The sequence below is a fragment of the Manis javanica genome, chromosome 11, assembly GCF_040802235.1.
Source record: "Manis javanica isolate MJ-LG chromosome 11, MJ_LKY, whole genome shotgun sequence".
Lineage (NCBI taxonomy): Eukaryota > Metazoa > Chordata > Mammalia > Pholidota > Manidae > Manis > Manis javanica.
In genome coordinates this window covers 17,208,988-17,225,383 of record NC_133166.1, presented here as the reverse complement: position 1 = coordinate 17,225,383, position 16,396 = coordinate 17,208,988, and the positions used below count along the sequence as shown (strand labels likewise).

The 16,396-nt window shown below is 40.4% G+C and overlaps 2 protein-coding genes across 7 annotated transcripts in view; both read right to left on the bottom strand.

Moving 5' to 3' along the window:
* The window catches only part of GAB2 (GRB2 associated binding protein 2), a 180,052-nt gene that overhangs the window by 137,286 nt on the left and 26,370 nt on the right, over positions 1–16,396 (bottom strand). The gene's annotated exons all lie outside the window — the stretch shown is intronic.
* NARS2 (asparaginyl-tRNA synthetase 2, mitochondrial) overlaps positions 2,018–16,396 on the bottom strand; it is a 193,663-nt gene continuing 179,284 nt past the window's right edge. For 5 of the 6 annotated variants that reach the window (XR_012122532.1, XR_012122530.1, XR_012122535.1 and 2 more), the window contains 2 exons: positions 5,349–5,468; positions 2,018–4,634 (listed from right to left, as the gene is read on the bottom strand). The gene's annotated coding sequence lies outside the window, so the exon portion shown is untranslated. The remainder of the gene's footprint in view (positions 4,635–5,348; positions 5,469–16,396) is intronic. The other variant, XR_012122531.1, reaches the window with a different exon arrangement.

Below are 16,396 nucleotides of genomic sequence, written 5' to 3'. Positions count from 1 at the left end.
GAGGCAATAAAGATATCCAAGTCCTAGACAATAGTGTAAAAAACAAGTGTTTCATATAAATTTGACCAGCTGTTTATTGTTTGATGGTGAGTATTTAAAGGCTGGTGTTATTTCTTAGGCCCACTCTTCTTCTCTAAAATGTTTCTTTCAGAAAAACTCTTAAAAAGAATGTGGTAATTTCTCACTTACCAGTTACTTGCAGAGAGAAAAACTGTTAACCAAGGATAAAAAGCCAGCTGAAGTGGAGACACATGGTATGTGTAACTTGAATAAGCCCAGCCATCAAAGGGCCTTAGTCCTGGGCAGAAAGGCATTTAAAGATGTTCCAGCAACCAATGGTAGAAAAAGAGTAATCGCAGCCTTCACTTACATTGCTCCATGGTACCAAAAGGAATTAAAACTTATGATCCACACTTGTTATCTTCTCCTCACCAGTTACAAGTTATTCAAGGGTCTCTCACTCACCAACTTACCCCACACCCAACCTTCGAAACACAGTTGTTAATTTCCACTCTCCTCTCTTCTTCATCTTTCAGTTCTCCATTAGGGAGGTTCAGTGTGTCTTCCTGATTTGTACATTTTCCCTCTATTCAGCCTTTAGCACAGAGGAGTCCTGGGAGAAGGCCCAGAAAGCACCTCTGCCTGCCTAAGAAGTCAGGGAAAAAGTAGGGCGGAAACTGAATAGCGATGTGAATAACCTTTCTCAAGCCAGATCTAAAGCTGCCAGGTGGTTGTAATCAAAATCCCTCTAACCAAATAAGGGAGTCCAAGTCATAAAACAAAAAAGGTCAAAGGTTCTAAATTTGGAGATAAAAGTCCTTTAATATATTGAAGGGGCCCAAGACAAGGAAAACTTCCAAAAACTTAGGCAAATATTTAAGAATACATATAAATTGCTTCGAATAGTCCCTGGCGTGGTACGCAATGACTACATAGCTGTTATTACTATTATTATTGACCAGACCCCTCCATCCCCAGCTCCTTTGTTGTTAGATTAGGTATACATACCTCTGTAACAGAATTTACTATGTTGTGTAGTAGTTTAATTTAGGGACAGAAGCTGATTTAACAGCTCCCCTAAGGCAAGGTTCTTTTTATGCATCTTTTTTACTCCAGCCTAGCACAGTGCCTGACACACAGTTGGCCCTTATTGAAGGGCCTTCATTTGTTAAGTGAAACATTCCAGTCCCACTTTACCTTCCATGGGACTCCCTGGCAAGGATTTGATATGTCAGAAGGCTTGATTGAACTAATTCTATATTAACACACAATTAACAGACCAACGTTAGTCACAATAAGTGACTTAAAAAGTCAAGTTGATTCAAATTTAGTTTTGTAATTCAGAAATAGCAATTCCTCAATAAAGATCTTCCAGACATTTGACCACTGTATGCGTCTTTCTGGTAACTCTCAAAGAAAAAAATTTAAAGACCAGACTCTGCAATTGAAAATTGTGTATTTAGCACAGGTTGGCTTTTGTTCCACTTCTGAAGTCATTACATAATCATGTCTGTGTAGAACCTTACTGTCCATGTCAACGAACACCTACTATGATGGGAACACCGAGACTGGGCGACGGGGGAAAACACAGACGCAGGAGTCCCAGTTCTGCCACTAAGTCAGTCATTTTACTTCACTAATCATCTCTTTCTTAATATATGAAATGATGACTCATTCAAATATTTGCTGAATGCCTATTACTTTTTGTATTTTTAGCATTCAACACAATGCCTAAGATAAATAGGAATATCCTTATCTTCAAGGTTTTGATATTCTACTAGAGGAGTAGAGAGATCATCTGCAACGATAGTACAATGTGGTAGGTACTAAAATGGGAGGATACTCACAGCTCCGTGAAGTATAAAGGGGAGAGCCCCCATTCTGAGTGTGTGACAGACGCACCCGGAAACTAAGAACCATGAAAGAACGTGCATGCATATGACAAGGCAGAGGAGAGGAAAAATGCCAGAATGCAGTTGTTAAGCTGGATCTCAGATCAAGAACAGCATCAACTCTATCCAAATATTGTTTTAATCGCAGCATGTAATGAAAATTCCATTTCACACACAAGGATACTGGTAACACAGGGAAGAACACACTGTGCAATATGCAGGTATTTGAGCCAAACTATATTACAAAATACTGTTATCCATCATATGAGTTTTTTAAAATCAAAGGCTACAAGTATTCACTGTGATTCTGTAGTCTGATTTCCATTTTTTTAAATTGAAATACAGTTGATTTACAGTATTACAGTGGTTTCAAGTGTGTAACAGTGATTCAACAGTTACCTACACTACTAAGTGCTCTCTGTAAGTGTAGTTACCATCTGTCAACATACAAAGATATTACAGTACTACTGACAATATTCCCTATGCTGCATTTCTGACTTTTGTCTTTTGATCCAGATACAATTTGAAAAGCCCAAATTCTCTTCTGTTGCATAAAATGTTTAGTCACATAGACATGGGAGAAGTTTTTGTTGTAATATGTTAACATGGACAAAGCACTTAACTGTATAGCAAATATATTGTAAAACTACAAAGACAGATGGCTAAACAGACCGGCAATCACTAAACAGTTTAACAACATACGGAGGTACAGGTCCCAGTGTGGCCACCGATGTAGAGGCAAAATCTTGAGACTTATCAATTACAAGTGACTTTCAGATCCAATGCTAGTACACAGGTATGATAAGGGGATAAATGGGGAAAATGTTAATTGTAGATGTGTGAACAGAACCTGGCAGGCAGGGAGACTGTATGCCTCTTAGAACTGTACTCCCTGGATCATAAGTAGTTTTTTTCTGCTTTGCAGTAAGATGGGTTTACTCCTTTGAGAGCTAAGTGCATATATCCCTGACGTGAACCCCAGTAGTAAAGTGAAGATTCCTTAAGCAAAATGTCTGCCTGTCCTGGTGTTAACTAGCAGAGCCATTAATGATGAATAACAATAATACTCCTAAGGGAGAGCTAACACTGACATATTATCTGCTGTGTACTAAACTCTGTTCTAAGCACTTTATTAACTCATTTAATCCTCACAACAAATCCTATCAGGCAGGTTCTATTAATAGCCTCAGTGTACAGATGAATAAATCAAGGCACAGAATACACTGCCTAGTTAGTAAGTAGTGGGATTCAAATACAGGCCATCAGTTCTTGCTATAATTTTTTTACTACTTTAAGTAAAAAGCTGTGTTCAGAAATGTGTTCTCCAGTTTTAGGTCAACACACAAGTACTTCTGTTTATAACATGGGGAACACATCCTTTGTCTAATGGATGAGATAGAATGTTCTTAAAGGTCTGGAAAAACCTAGGTTTTGAGTTCCAAGCCTCATTACAGGGGAGAGACGGTGGGAGTGACTGGAGGAGGCAGGGGGAACGGTGTGTTGACCAGCTGAATGTGGCTTACTTCATTCTGAGGAGCACGGTGTGCTTTGGAGACAAGTGGACCCAGCTTCTGCTCTTGCCTCTAACACTTGTATGTTCTGTGGACCTGGGCATGTTTCTCAGCCTGAGCTTGTTTCTGGTTGAAATGGCAATATTATCTACCTCTTATACTGTGGCAACGATTAAATGAGGTATAATGGGCTAATAAATGCAAAAGTTACTTATCACATAGTAACTGAACAAAAACATTCACACTTAATTCCTTCTGCACCCCAACTCCCATTAGGGAGATAAAGAGAAAAATAATGCTGAATAACTACAGACACTTGTTTTACTATTCAGTGTCATTTGGGGGAATATATTCTTCCTGCAATGCAAACATGACTCTGGGTGGGCTTGCCACTTACATACCTCCATGCCTACCAAAGGAGTGCCAGGTGGAGCACTTGTGGCCCTCGTCTGACCTACCAGGTTCTCCAATCCCAGACCACAGCCATTGGTTCAGAGAGGGCACGTATGACCCAAGCTGCCAGCATCTTTCCCCGGGAGTTTTCTATTTGGAGTTCCAGGGACTTTTTAGGTCACAGAGGTGGGGACTGGTAGTGACCAGGAGGCTACTAGTAACCTGCTTTCCTATCACCTACAGAAAAAAAATACAATCACGGACCAGCAGCAAGGAGATACAAGGAGAGTCCTGGGGCACTGAAATTATGATTCTAGTGTTCAAAGTCTCCAGAGTTGTTTAAATATCTAAAATATTCCCTTCAATTTTCTGAGATTCCTTAGTGTCATTCTACTATATTTGTTTTTTGCTTAAGTTTGTCTAAGGTAGTTTATCCTTAATAATTCAAAAAAATCCTTAAAACATTATATATTTTATTCCAGACTTCCCACAGGGTACTTTATAGATGAGATCCCATTCAATCCTCACAGCAGCCCTGATGGAAAGGCCCTGGTCCCCCCTTTACTCCGACTACGTATCTATCATAGTGCGAACCCTTTTTAAGCGTAGGGTCAGAGTACAGGATTGACAGCCACTTCTTCTATTAACCAAATCACATCTGCATACCACATGAACTAGAGTTTACTCAGATTGGACCTGCTTAGGTCACATGCCCAGTGCAAAATAAGCGTGATGGCCAGGAGGATGGATGTGCTGTGCTGACTGTCCAAATCTCAAGGGTAGATGGAGCCAGCTTCTGCAGAGCCACCCAGATGCCTTAACAGAAATCGAGGCCCTGCTAGGAGGAGAAAAGGGGAAATAGATTTAGGGGAAGCAATCAACAAAAGTACATTACCTACTCAAAAGGCGAACTGGGATAAACAAGTTTTTAAGATATCCTAGTTTTCTAGACCACCAATCAATAACTCCTTCTGTTCACATTATTTTATATTGAGATCTCACACTTCCTCAGTCTAATTTAAAATTTATCTTCCAGAGGCTTCAGCTATTCCCCACAGGGAAGCTAGTTAGTTATCAATGACTCTCTACACACTCATGAGTACCAAACTGAAATGCTGATTTGGCGAGATTTAATATTAAGAGACTCAAAGCCCTTTCCAGAAGCTGTAACACTAAAGGCCTGATTAGAAGCACGTCCCACCTGATTCAATTAAAACGTCCTTGGCTGTCTCCTTGTCCTGTCTTCCTCTTTAGTAAGCATAAACTTAAAATAATGGGAAGATTTAAAAGGCAAGGCATTCCTTTAGGGAAGGGTTTCATTACACAGTTGACCAACAAGGCAAATATCCCACTGATTGGATTGACAATGGTGAACAAACGTTTTTTTTAAATATTAATTTCTGTTAGAATGTAAGAAGATATAGATTTCTAGCTCTGGACTGGGATTCAGGAGAACACTGGCTTCTGGATCCAGCATTCAAACTCACTCACTCTTAAGTTCTTAAGTAAAAAGAACCTGGATTTTAAAGTTGAACAGATGTTCACTGTTTACCTTCACGGTGAGAGATGTCCCACTTCTTGTCATGACTGCCATCTTGAACAAGGCCGATCTTCCTCCAAGCCACACTTTCTGACTTATGAAAACGAGGGTTCCACAATCTATCTCACCAGACTGATAAAATGATTAAATAAGCTTTAGCTGCAATTCACATGTATTACCTGAACACGTGTTACTTGAACATTTGAAAAGAATATCAATTCTGCATTTGTGGAATATAGTGCCCATTTGGGTGTTTCCAGTGCTGGCAATTATGAATAAAGTGGCTACATTCTTACATATATTTTTAATTGAGGAAATAACTACAGTTGTCCTGCATTTTAATCTAATGTGACAATCCCTGTCATTCAATTACTGTTTAGCTCATTTATAGTCAATATATTTATTGATATTGGCTCTGAGTAGACCTCATTTCTGTTTCTCCTGTCTTCTTTCAGTTAATCAAGTTTTTGTTTTGTTTCTTTTCTTTATTCTTCTTATTTTTTTTTTTTAGGCTTTCATTGTCTTCCCCTCCTTTCCGCTCCCTCCCTCCTTTCCTTCTTTAGTGTCTGTTCTGGGGATTATAATATACATCCTGAATTCATCATAGTATATCTTGAATTAATACTATATTACTTTAAATTATAATGCAAGAAACTTCAAATACCATTTACACCCCATTCCACCCTTTGCACATTCTGTGTACACACATATTTTGCTTTCATGTTATAAACACTACATTGTAATTTTTAGTATAAAAAGTCAATTAAAAAAAAGTCAATGAACTTTTTTAGATTTAGTCACATATTTATCATTTTCTATACCCACCCTTCCTCCCTTCCTATAGAATTAACTTTTCATTTGGTATCAATTTACTACAGCCTGAATGATTTCTTATAGCATTTCTTTTATTGTGGATCAAATTTTCTGTTAACAAATATTCTGTTTTTGTTTTTAATATGACAGGGCCTTTATTTTGTCCTTATGTATAAAGAAGAAAATTTTATTATATATAGATTCTGGGATGATATTCTTCTTCAGGGCTGTGGAGATATTATTACATTATCTTCTGGCGTCCATTGTTTCTGACAAAAGTTGGCTGTCATTCTGGCAGTGTGTGTGTGTCCGTCCCCTCTGGCTGCTTCTAAGATTTTAAAAAAATCTTTGTTTTTCAGTAGTTTGGCCATGATATGCCTAAGTATGCTTTCCTTTGTGTTTATCCTTCTTGGAATTAGCTGAGCTTCCAGGATCTGTCAGGGGCTGTTTGTGGTCAAATTCGGCAACATTGCAGCTAATATTCCCTCAAACACTTTTTCTGTCCCCTTCTCCCCTCCTTTTCCCTTCCCTTCTTCTGGAACTCCAGTTACACATATGTCACATTTCTTGGGACTATCCCACAAGTCGCTGAGCTTTTCATTTTCTTTTCAATATTTCTTCCTGTGCTTTGGTTTAAATAGTTTCTCTTCACCTCATGTCATGTTGCCTGCTCCTATCTTTTTTCTTCAATGTTCTGTTAATCACACCAATTAATTTTTATTTCATACTGTATTTTTCAGTTCTAGAATTTCCTTTTGTTTTGTCCCCTCATGCCCCCCAACCCCCAATTTCCAAACCTCTACTGAAATTTCCCACCTGTTCACCTATTATCTCCATTTTTTGCCATGGACACTAACACAATTCATCAGAGTCTCTCTGAGCTCCTGTCTCCTCCCTGGGGGCCCTGACACTCAGTTCGGAGGTCAACCGAATGACTGAGGATCGCTTACGCGCAGATTCTGTTGTTCCCCTCTTTTAGGATTTTCCCTTTCAATTTCTGGTCATTTTGTCAATCACAAACTCTTCATGTGGGGGCCCGGCCTACGGCCGAGGCTGAGCCCCACTCTAGCTGGACAATGCCCTAAAGATGGCGCCTGCTTCCTGCTCACCACCCTTTCCCCTCTTCCCTGTTGGGGATTGGCCCAGCAGACTTTCGTACCCGTGCACAGCTCGTGCTGCCCGCTTAGAGTGGTGCGTGACACCTATCCGCTTAAAGGTCACGCATGATACCGTCCCGGATTGGTTGGGTGACTGAATATAAGGAAGCCCGCCGGGAGGGAGGAGAGCTTCCCGACAACTGCTGTAACCGCCGCGAGAGATTAGACAATAAAGCCTAGAGAAGAATCAAGACCTTGGGCGTCTTGCCTCGGCCCCTGAAGGGTTGCGACACTTCAGGCCAAGAAGATGGCTTTCCATTTGAGTTTCAGCTACTCTGTCTCACGCATACTGGGGAACAGTACCCTCAGAGGGAGAGTCGTATGGCTGTGGCTGCCCACCAGTGTCTTTCCCTTATTTTTAAGAGTCAAACCCTCCCTAGTTTTTGCCTCTTCTGGTTGCTCTTCAGTGACTTCAAATAATTGTTTCTACATGTTTTGTATTTCTTCTTCTGCAGGAGATTTAGTCTGACGCATGCTACTTGACCGTTACCGGAACTGGAAATTCTCCTACTGCAAAACTTAAGGATGAAAAACTTCAAAATCTTGCAAGATAAATCATCTTTCTAGTCATACATAAAAATATATTATGAAGTGGGGCGGAGCCAGGATGGCATCATGAGTAGAGCAGAGGAACTCTCCTCCCAAAACCACGTAGAATTATGAAAATATAACAAAGACAACTTCCTAAAATAGAGACCAGAGGACACAGGACAACATCCAGAGCACATCCACACCTGCGAGAACCCAGCGTTTGCGAAGGGGGTAAGATATAAGCCCCGGCCCGGGGGGACCCGAGCGCCCCTCTCCCCAGCTCCCGGTGGGTGGAAAGAAACCAGAGCGGTTTTTTTCCTTTTTTTTGGCGAGTGCTTTTTGGAAGCCTTAAAGGGACAGGGACCCCAATACCAGGGAAACAGGGCAGTAAGGCCGGTGAGCGGGTGCCTGAGACCGGCGCCTGAGGACAAAGAAAATCGCGCGTTTTTTCCTTTTTTTTCTTTAGCTCTTTCGTTGTTGCTGTTGTTCTTTTGGTTTGGAGAGTGCTTTTTGGAAGTCTTAAAGGGGCAGGACAGGACACTTAGCCCAGAGGCAGGGAATCTGGGGATCTCTGGGCACTCTAACCCCCTGGGCAACAGGGAGCACAGAGGCCCATTACAGAGATAAATAGCCTCCCGGCCGCTCCCCCTCCAACAGGGCTCCACCATTTTGGAGGAGCAGCCCCAGCCAGGCCACGCCCACTGCAACAGCGGAGATAAACTCCAGAGCAGCCGGGCAGGAAGCAGAAGCCCTGTCTGCTCACAGTTGCCAAGCATAAGCCACTAGAGGTGGCTATTCTCCCAGGAGAGGAAGGCCACAAACCAACAAGAAGGAAAGCTCTTCCAGCTGTCACTCGTACCAGCTCTGCAAACTATCTCTATCACCATGAAAAGGCAAAACTACAGGCAGACAAAGATCACAGAGACAACACCTGAGAAGGAGACAGACCTAACCAGTGCTCCTGAAAAAGAATTCAAAATAAAAACCATGAACATGCTGACAGAGATGCAGAGAAAAATGCAAGAGCAATGGGATGAGATGCAGAGAAAAAAGCAAGAGCAATGGGATGAAGTCCGGAGGGAGATCACAGATGTCAGGAAGGAGATCACAGAAGTGAAACAAATCCTGGAAGGATTTATAAGCAGAATGGATAAGATGCAAGAGGCCATTGAAGGAATAGAAGCCAGAGAACAGGAACGTATAGAAGCTGACATAGAGAGAGATAAAAGGATCTCCAGGAATGAAACAACACTAAGAGAACTATGTGACCAATACAAAAGGAATAATATTCGTATTATAGGGATACCAGAAGAAGAAGAAAGAGGAAAAGGGACAGAAAGTCTCTTTGAAGAAATAATTGCTGAATACTTCCCCAAACTGGGGGAGGAAATAATCGAACAGACCATGGAATTACACAGAACCCCCAACAGAAAGGATCCAAGGAGGACAACACCAAGACACACAGTAATTAAAATGGCAAGGATCAAGGACAAGGAAAGAGTTTTAAAGGCAGCTAGAGAGAAAAAGGTCACCTATAAAGGAAAACCCATCAGGCTAACATCAGACTTCTTGACAGAAACCCTACAGGCCAGAAGAGAATGGCATGATATATTTAATGCAATTAAACAGAAGGGCCTTGAACCAAGGATACTGTATCCAGCACGATTATAATTTAAATATGAAGGAGAGATAAAACAATTCCCAGACATGCAAAAGCTGAGGGAATTTGCTTCCCACAAACCACCTCCACAGGGCATCTTACAGGGACTGCTCTAGATGGGAGCACCCCTAAAAAGAGCACAGAACAAAACATACAACATACGAAGAATGGAGGAGGAGGAATAAGAAGGGAGAGAAGAAAAGAATCTCCAGACAGTGTATATAACAGCTCAATAAGCAAGCTAAGTTAGGCAGTAAGATACTAAAGAAGCTAACCTTGAACCTTTGGTAACCACGAATCTAAAGCCTGCAATGGCAATAAGTACATATCTCTCAATAGTCACCCTAAATGTAAATGGACTGAATGCACCAATCAAAAGACATAGAGTAATAGAATGGATAAAAAAGCAAGATCCATCTATATGCTGCTTACAAGAAACTCACCTCAAACCCAAAGACAAGCACAGACTAAAAGTCAAAGGATGGAAAAACATTATTTCAGGCAAACAACAGCGAGAAGAAAGCAGGGGTTGCAGTACTAATATCAGACAAAATAGACTTCAAAACAAAGAAAGTAACAAGAGATAAAGAAGGACACTACATAATGATAAAGGGCTCAGTCCAACAAGAGGATATAACCATTCTAAATATATATGCACCCAACACAGGAGCACCAGTATTCGTGAAACAAATACTAACAGAACTAAAGAGGGAAATAGACTGCAATGCATTCATCTTAGGAGACTTCAACACACCACTCACCCCAAAGGATAGATCCACCGGGCAGAAAATAAGTAAGGACACACAGGTATTGAACAACACACTAGAACAGATGGACCTAACAGACATCTATAGAACTCTACATCCAAAAGCAACAGGATATACATTCTTCTCAAGTGCACATGGAACATTCTCCAGAATAGGCCACATACTAGCTCACAAAACGAGCCTCAGTAAATTCCAAAATATTGAAATGCTACCAACCAATTTTTCAGACCACAAAGGTATAAAAGTAGAAATAAATTCTACAAAGAAAACAAAAAGGCTCACAAACACATGGAGACTTAACAACATGCTTCTAAATAATCAATGGATCAATGAAAAATCAAAATAGAGATCAAGGAATATATAGAAACAAATGACAACAACAACACAAAGCCCCAACTTCTGTGGGATGCAACGAAAGCAGTCTTAAGAGGAAAGTATATAGCAATCCAGGCACACCTGAAGAAGGAAGAACAATCCCAAATGAATAGTCTAACATCACAACTATCGAAACTGGAAAAAGAAGAACAAATGAGGCCTAAAGTCAGCAGAAGGAGGGACATAATAAAGATCAGAGAAGAAATAAACAAAATTGAGAAGAATAAAACAATAGCAAAGATCAACGAAACCAAGAGCTGGTTCTTTGAGAAAATAAACAAAATAGATAAGCCTCTAGCCAAACTTATTAAGAGAAAAAGAGAATCAACACAAATCAACAGAACCAGAAATGAGAATGGAAAAATCACGACAGACTCCACAGAAATACAAAGAATTATTAAAGACTACTATGGAAACCTATATGCCAACAAGCTGGAAAACCTAAAGAAATGGACAACTTCCTAGAAAAATACAACCTTCCAAGACTGACCAAGGAAGAAACACAAAAGTTAAACAAACCAATTACGAGCAAAGAAATTGAAACGGTAATCAAAAAACTACCCAAGAACAAAACCCCGGGGCCGGACGGATTTACCTCGGAATTTTATCAGACACACAGAGAAGACATAATACCCATTCTCCTTAAAGTGTTCCAAAAAATAGAAGAGGAGGGAACACTCCCAAACTCATTCTATGAAGCAAACATCACCCTAATACCAAAACCAGGCAAAGACCCCACCAAAAAAGAAAATGACAGACCAATATCCCTGATGAATGTAGATGCAAAAATACTCAATAAAATATTAGCAAACAGAATTCAACAGTATATCAAAAGGATCATACACCATGACCAAGTGGGATTCATCCCAGGGATGCAAGGATGGTACAACATTCGAAAATCCATCAGCATCATCCACCACATCAAGTAAAAGAAAGACAAAAACCACATGATCATCTCCATAGATGCTGAAAAAGCATTTGACAAAATTCAACATCCATTCATGATAAAAACTCTCAGCAAAATGGGAATAGAGGGCAAGTACCTCAACATAATAAAGGCCATATATGATAAACCCACAGCCAGCATTATACTGAACAGCGAGAAGCTGAAAGCATTTCCTCTGAGATCAGGAACCAGACAGGGATGCCCACTCTCCCCACTGTTATTTAACATAGTACTGGAGGTCCAGCCACGGCAATCAGACAAAACAAAGAAATACAAGGAATCCAGATTGGTAAAGAAGAAGTTAAACTGTCACTATTTGCAGATGATATGATACTGTACATAAAAAACCCTAAAGACTCCACTCCAAAACTACTAGAACTGATATCGGAATACAGCAAAGTTGCAGGATACAAAATTAACACACAGAAATCTGTAGCTTTCCTATACACTAACAATGAACCAATAGAAAGAGAAATCAGGAAAACAATTCCATTCACAATTGCATCAAAAAGAATAAAATACCTAGGAATAAACCTAACTGAAGAAGTGAAAGACTTATACTCTGAAAACTACAAGTCACTCTTAAGACAAATTAAAGGGGACACTAACAAATGGGAACTCATCCCATGCTCTTGGCTAGGAAGAATTAATATTGTCAAAATGGCCAACCTGCCTAAAGCAATATACAGATTTGATGCAATCCCTATCAAATTACCAGCAAATTACCATTCTTCAATGAATTGGAACAAATAATTCAAAAATTCATATGGAAACACCAAAGACCCCGAATAGCCAAAGCAATCCTGAGAAAGAAGAATAAAGTAGGGGGGATCTCACTCCCCAACTTCAAGCTCTACTACAAAGCCATAGTAATCAAGACAATTTGGTACTGGCACAAGAACAGAGCCACAGACCAGTGGAACAGAATAGAGACTCCAGAAATTAACCCAAACATATATGGTCAATTAATATTTGATAAAGGAGCCATGGACATACAATGGCAAAATGACAGTCTCTTCAACAGATGGTGCTGGCAAAACTGGACAGCTACATGTAGGAGAATGAAACTGGACCTTTGTCTAACCCCATATACAAAGGTAAACTCAAAATGGATCAAAGACCTGAATGTAAGTCATGAAACCATTAAACTCTTGGAAAAAAACATAGGCAAAAACCTCTGAGACATAAACATGAGTGACCTCTTCTTGAACATATCTCCCCGGGCAAGGAAAACAACAGCAAAAATGAGCAAGTGGGACTACATTAAGATGAAAAGTTTCTGTACAGCGAAAGACACCATCAATAGAACAAAAAGGAACCCTACAGTATGGGAGAATATATTTGAAAATGACAGATCCGATAAAGGCTTGACGTCCAGAATATATAAAGAACTCACACGCCTCAACAAACAAAAAAACAAATAACCCAATTAAAAAATGGGCAGAGGAACTGAACAGTGTTCTAAAAAGGAAATACAGATGGCCAACAGACACATGAAAAGATGCTCCACATCGCTAATTATCAGAGAAATGCAAATTAAAACTACAATGAGGTATCACCTCACACCAGTAAGGATGGCTGCCATCCAAAAGACAAACAACAACAAATGTTGGCGAGGCTGTGGAGAAAGGGGAACCCTCCTACACTGCTGGTGGGAATGTAAATTAGTCCAACCATTGTGGAAAGCAGTATGGAGGTTCATCAAAATGCTCAAAACAGACCTACCATTTGACCCAGGAATTCCACTCCTAGGAATTTACCCTAAGAACGCAGCAATCAAGTTTGAGAAAGACAGATGCACCCCTATGTTTATTGCAGCGCTATTTACAATAGCCAAGAATTGGAAGCAACCTAAATGTCCATCAGTAGATGAATGGATAAAGAAGATGTGGTACATATACACAATGGAATACTACTCAGTCATAAGAAGAGGAAAAATCCTACCATTTGCAGCAACATGGATGGAGCTGGAGAGTATTATGCTCAGTGAAATAAGCCAAGTGGAGAAAGAGAAATACCAAATGATTTCACTCATCTGAGGAGTATAAGAACAAAGGAAAAACTGAAGGAACAAAACAGCAGTGGAATTACAGAACCCAAAAATGGACTAACAGGTACCAAAGGGAAAGGAACTGGGGAGGATGGGTGGGCAGGGGGGAATAAGGGGGGGGAGAAGAAGGGGGGTATTAAGATTAGCATGCATGGGGGGGAGGGAGAAAGGGGAGGGAGGGCTGTATAACACAGAGAGGACAAGTAGTGATTCTACATTTTGCTATGCTGATGGACAGTGACCGTAATGTGGTTTTTAGGGGAGACCTGATATAGGGGAGAGCATAGTAAACATAGTATTCTTCATGTAAGTGTAGATTAAAGATAAAAAAAAAAAGCAGTTCCTGTGTGCTGATCTCCAATGAATTCTACACAGTGGTATAGAGGGCATGTCAAAGTGTGGACAAAGAGTCTGTTTGTTTCTATGCAGAAGATCAAGGCCTAGCTTGGCTACCCAGAAAATGAACTAAGATACGATATGAGGAGGAGCTTCCGGCATCAGCACTCTCTGGAGGACTCATGCCGGGGGATGATCATCAAAAAGCCTCCACAGGGATCCGGGCAATGCTGCGGTTGTGGCTGCGTCCACCTCACCACTTCCTGGAATTGCCATTGGAATGAGGAGGGAGATGTCTAGGCTGGCATGTGCATACAGTGAGACAACGAATTTGACTGGATCTGCACTGTTGGAACTCAACCAGGAGTTGGGAGGGGTGCAAGTTGTAGTGCTCCAAAATCTTACGACTATAGACTATCTACGGTTAAAAGAACATATGGGATGTGAATAGATCCCAGAAATGGGTTGCTTTAATTTGTCTGACTTCTCTCAGACTGTTCAAGTACAGTTGGACAATATCCATCATATCATAGACTAATTTTCACAAATGCCTAGGGTGCCTAAATGGTTTTCTTGGCTTCACTGGAGATGGCTGGTAATTATAGATTTGCTTTGTTTATGTCACCGTATTCCTATTATGTTAATATGTGTGCACAAGTTAGTTAGTAGTTTAAAACCTATACATACTTAAGGTACTCTACAAGAAGATATGTCAAAGAAATAATCAATCCTCCCATGTTTTCTTCCATATGCTACCTCTATAGCTTTTCTTCTTCCTTCCTAATTACAACCCTTAAATAGAATTCGTGCCTCATATCGAATTTACCGAGTATCATAATTCCTCCAGGTGGTAAAGATACCTCGAGACAAGTGCTGGGCATAGAAGCCACAGGGCATAAATCTGCAAAAAAGTAAAAAGCTAACCTTTTCAAACAATATGGCTTCTCTCTCACTTACCAACTTTACATTTCCCTGTATGGCCCCGGAAGATGACTGGTTAGCCAGAGACAGGTAAGATTCCTCAAGGGAGGAACAACCTAAGACAGGCACAGTCACAGGGGGGCCATCAGGTGAGAAACTGGGGAACAACAGTGGTGAAGCTTAGAACCTCACCCCACCCCCCTGTGTTGAGAGAAAGCTTCTGCATCCGTGGATGTTTTATTGCCCTTGTCTAGCTCGGATTAGCACATAGTCTACAGGCACACACCTGATCATCTACAATTGCTCTCTTACAACACTAAACTATGTTTTCTACCTTTATCTTGCATCTACCTACCACTTCAGCAGTTTATTAAAAATAATAATAATAATAATAATAAAGGGAGGAATGTGGGATCCACATATAAATCAAGTATAAAAATCAAACGAATATTCATATTTGACCTGATTGTTTATAGTTCATAATGCGTGATCCAAACCGAAAGTTTCTGTGATGACTGCCCTTGTACTGTTCACCATGTAAGAACTTATTCACTATGTAAGAATTCATTCACCATGTAAGAACTTGTTCGTTATGCTTCAGAAGATTGGAGACTGAAGAGAACTAGGCTTGAGATGGATTAATGACTGTGCATTGAGCACTGACCCCCCTATACAGAATTTTATTGTTGTTAACAACCATTTGATCAATAAATATGAGAGATGCCATCTCAAAAATATATATATATATATTATGAAGTGTTTAAGGCACTCAAATCATATTTTATTCAATTACCTACCCAATTCATTCCTTTGGAATGCTTATTTCACTCTTACCTCTCCCAGCTGATATGAAATTCCTCACAAGGGTCTGTTGCTATTCCCCCACTACCTCGCTGACGTCCTCTCCTAGCACACGCCCCCTTCCTGGGCCTCCAAATGCTCTTCCAACCGCGAGCCTTTGCCCTCACAGTTTCTTCTCTCTGAAATCGCTGCTGCAGACAACCACATGGTTGTGTCTCTTGTCTCCTTTTACTTTTGGCCCAGAAGTCAATTTCCCAGAGGCCTTCCCTATGTTACTTCCAACTGTACCCCATACATACACATTTCCTACCCACCCACCCCTGTCTGTGCTTTAATTTTGCTTTCACTGCCCCTCCCAGCCCTCTGAATGTAAGCACCATGATGAGCACCTTGCCTGTCTTACTCAGTTTCAGGCCCAGTGTCCAGGATATGAGTTCATATATAGTAGGTGTTTACTAGATATTTTTGATGAGTAAATACTAGTTTTTATTATTCATGGATAAAGTACAGGCTTCTTCAAAGGCAGGAACCTTCTTTTACTCTGCTGCATCATTTGTACATTCTATTGAAGTTATCGCACAGTGGGAGCATAACTGTCAATTGAATTATTTTAATATGATCAGATATAAGACAGTACCTAAATACCAGGTGACAATCAGATGTGCTTCATGAATCTTCAGTCTTCAATAGTGGCATTAATGAT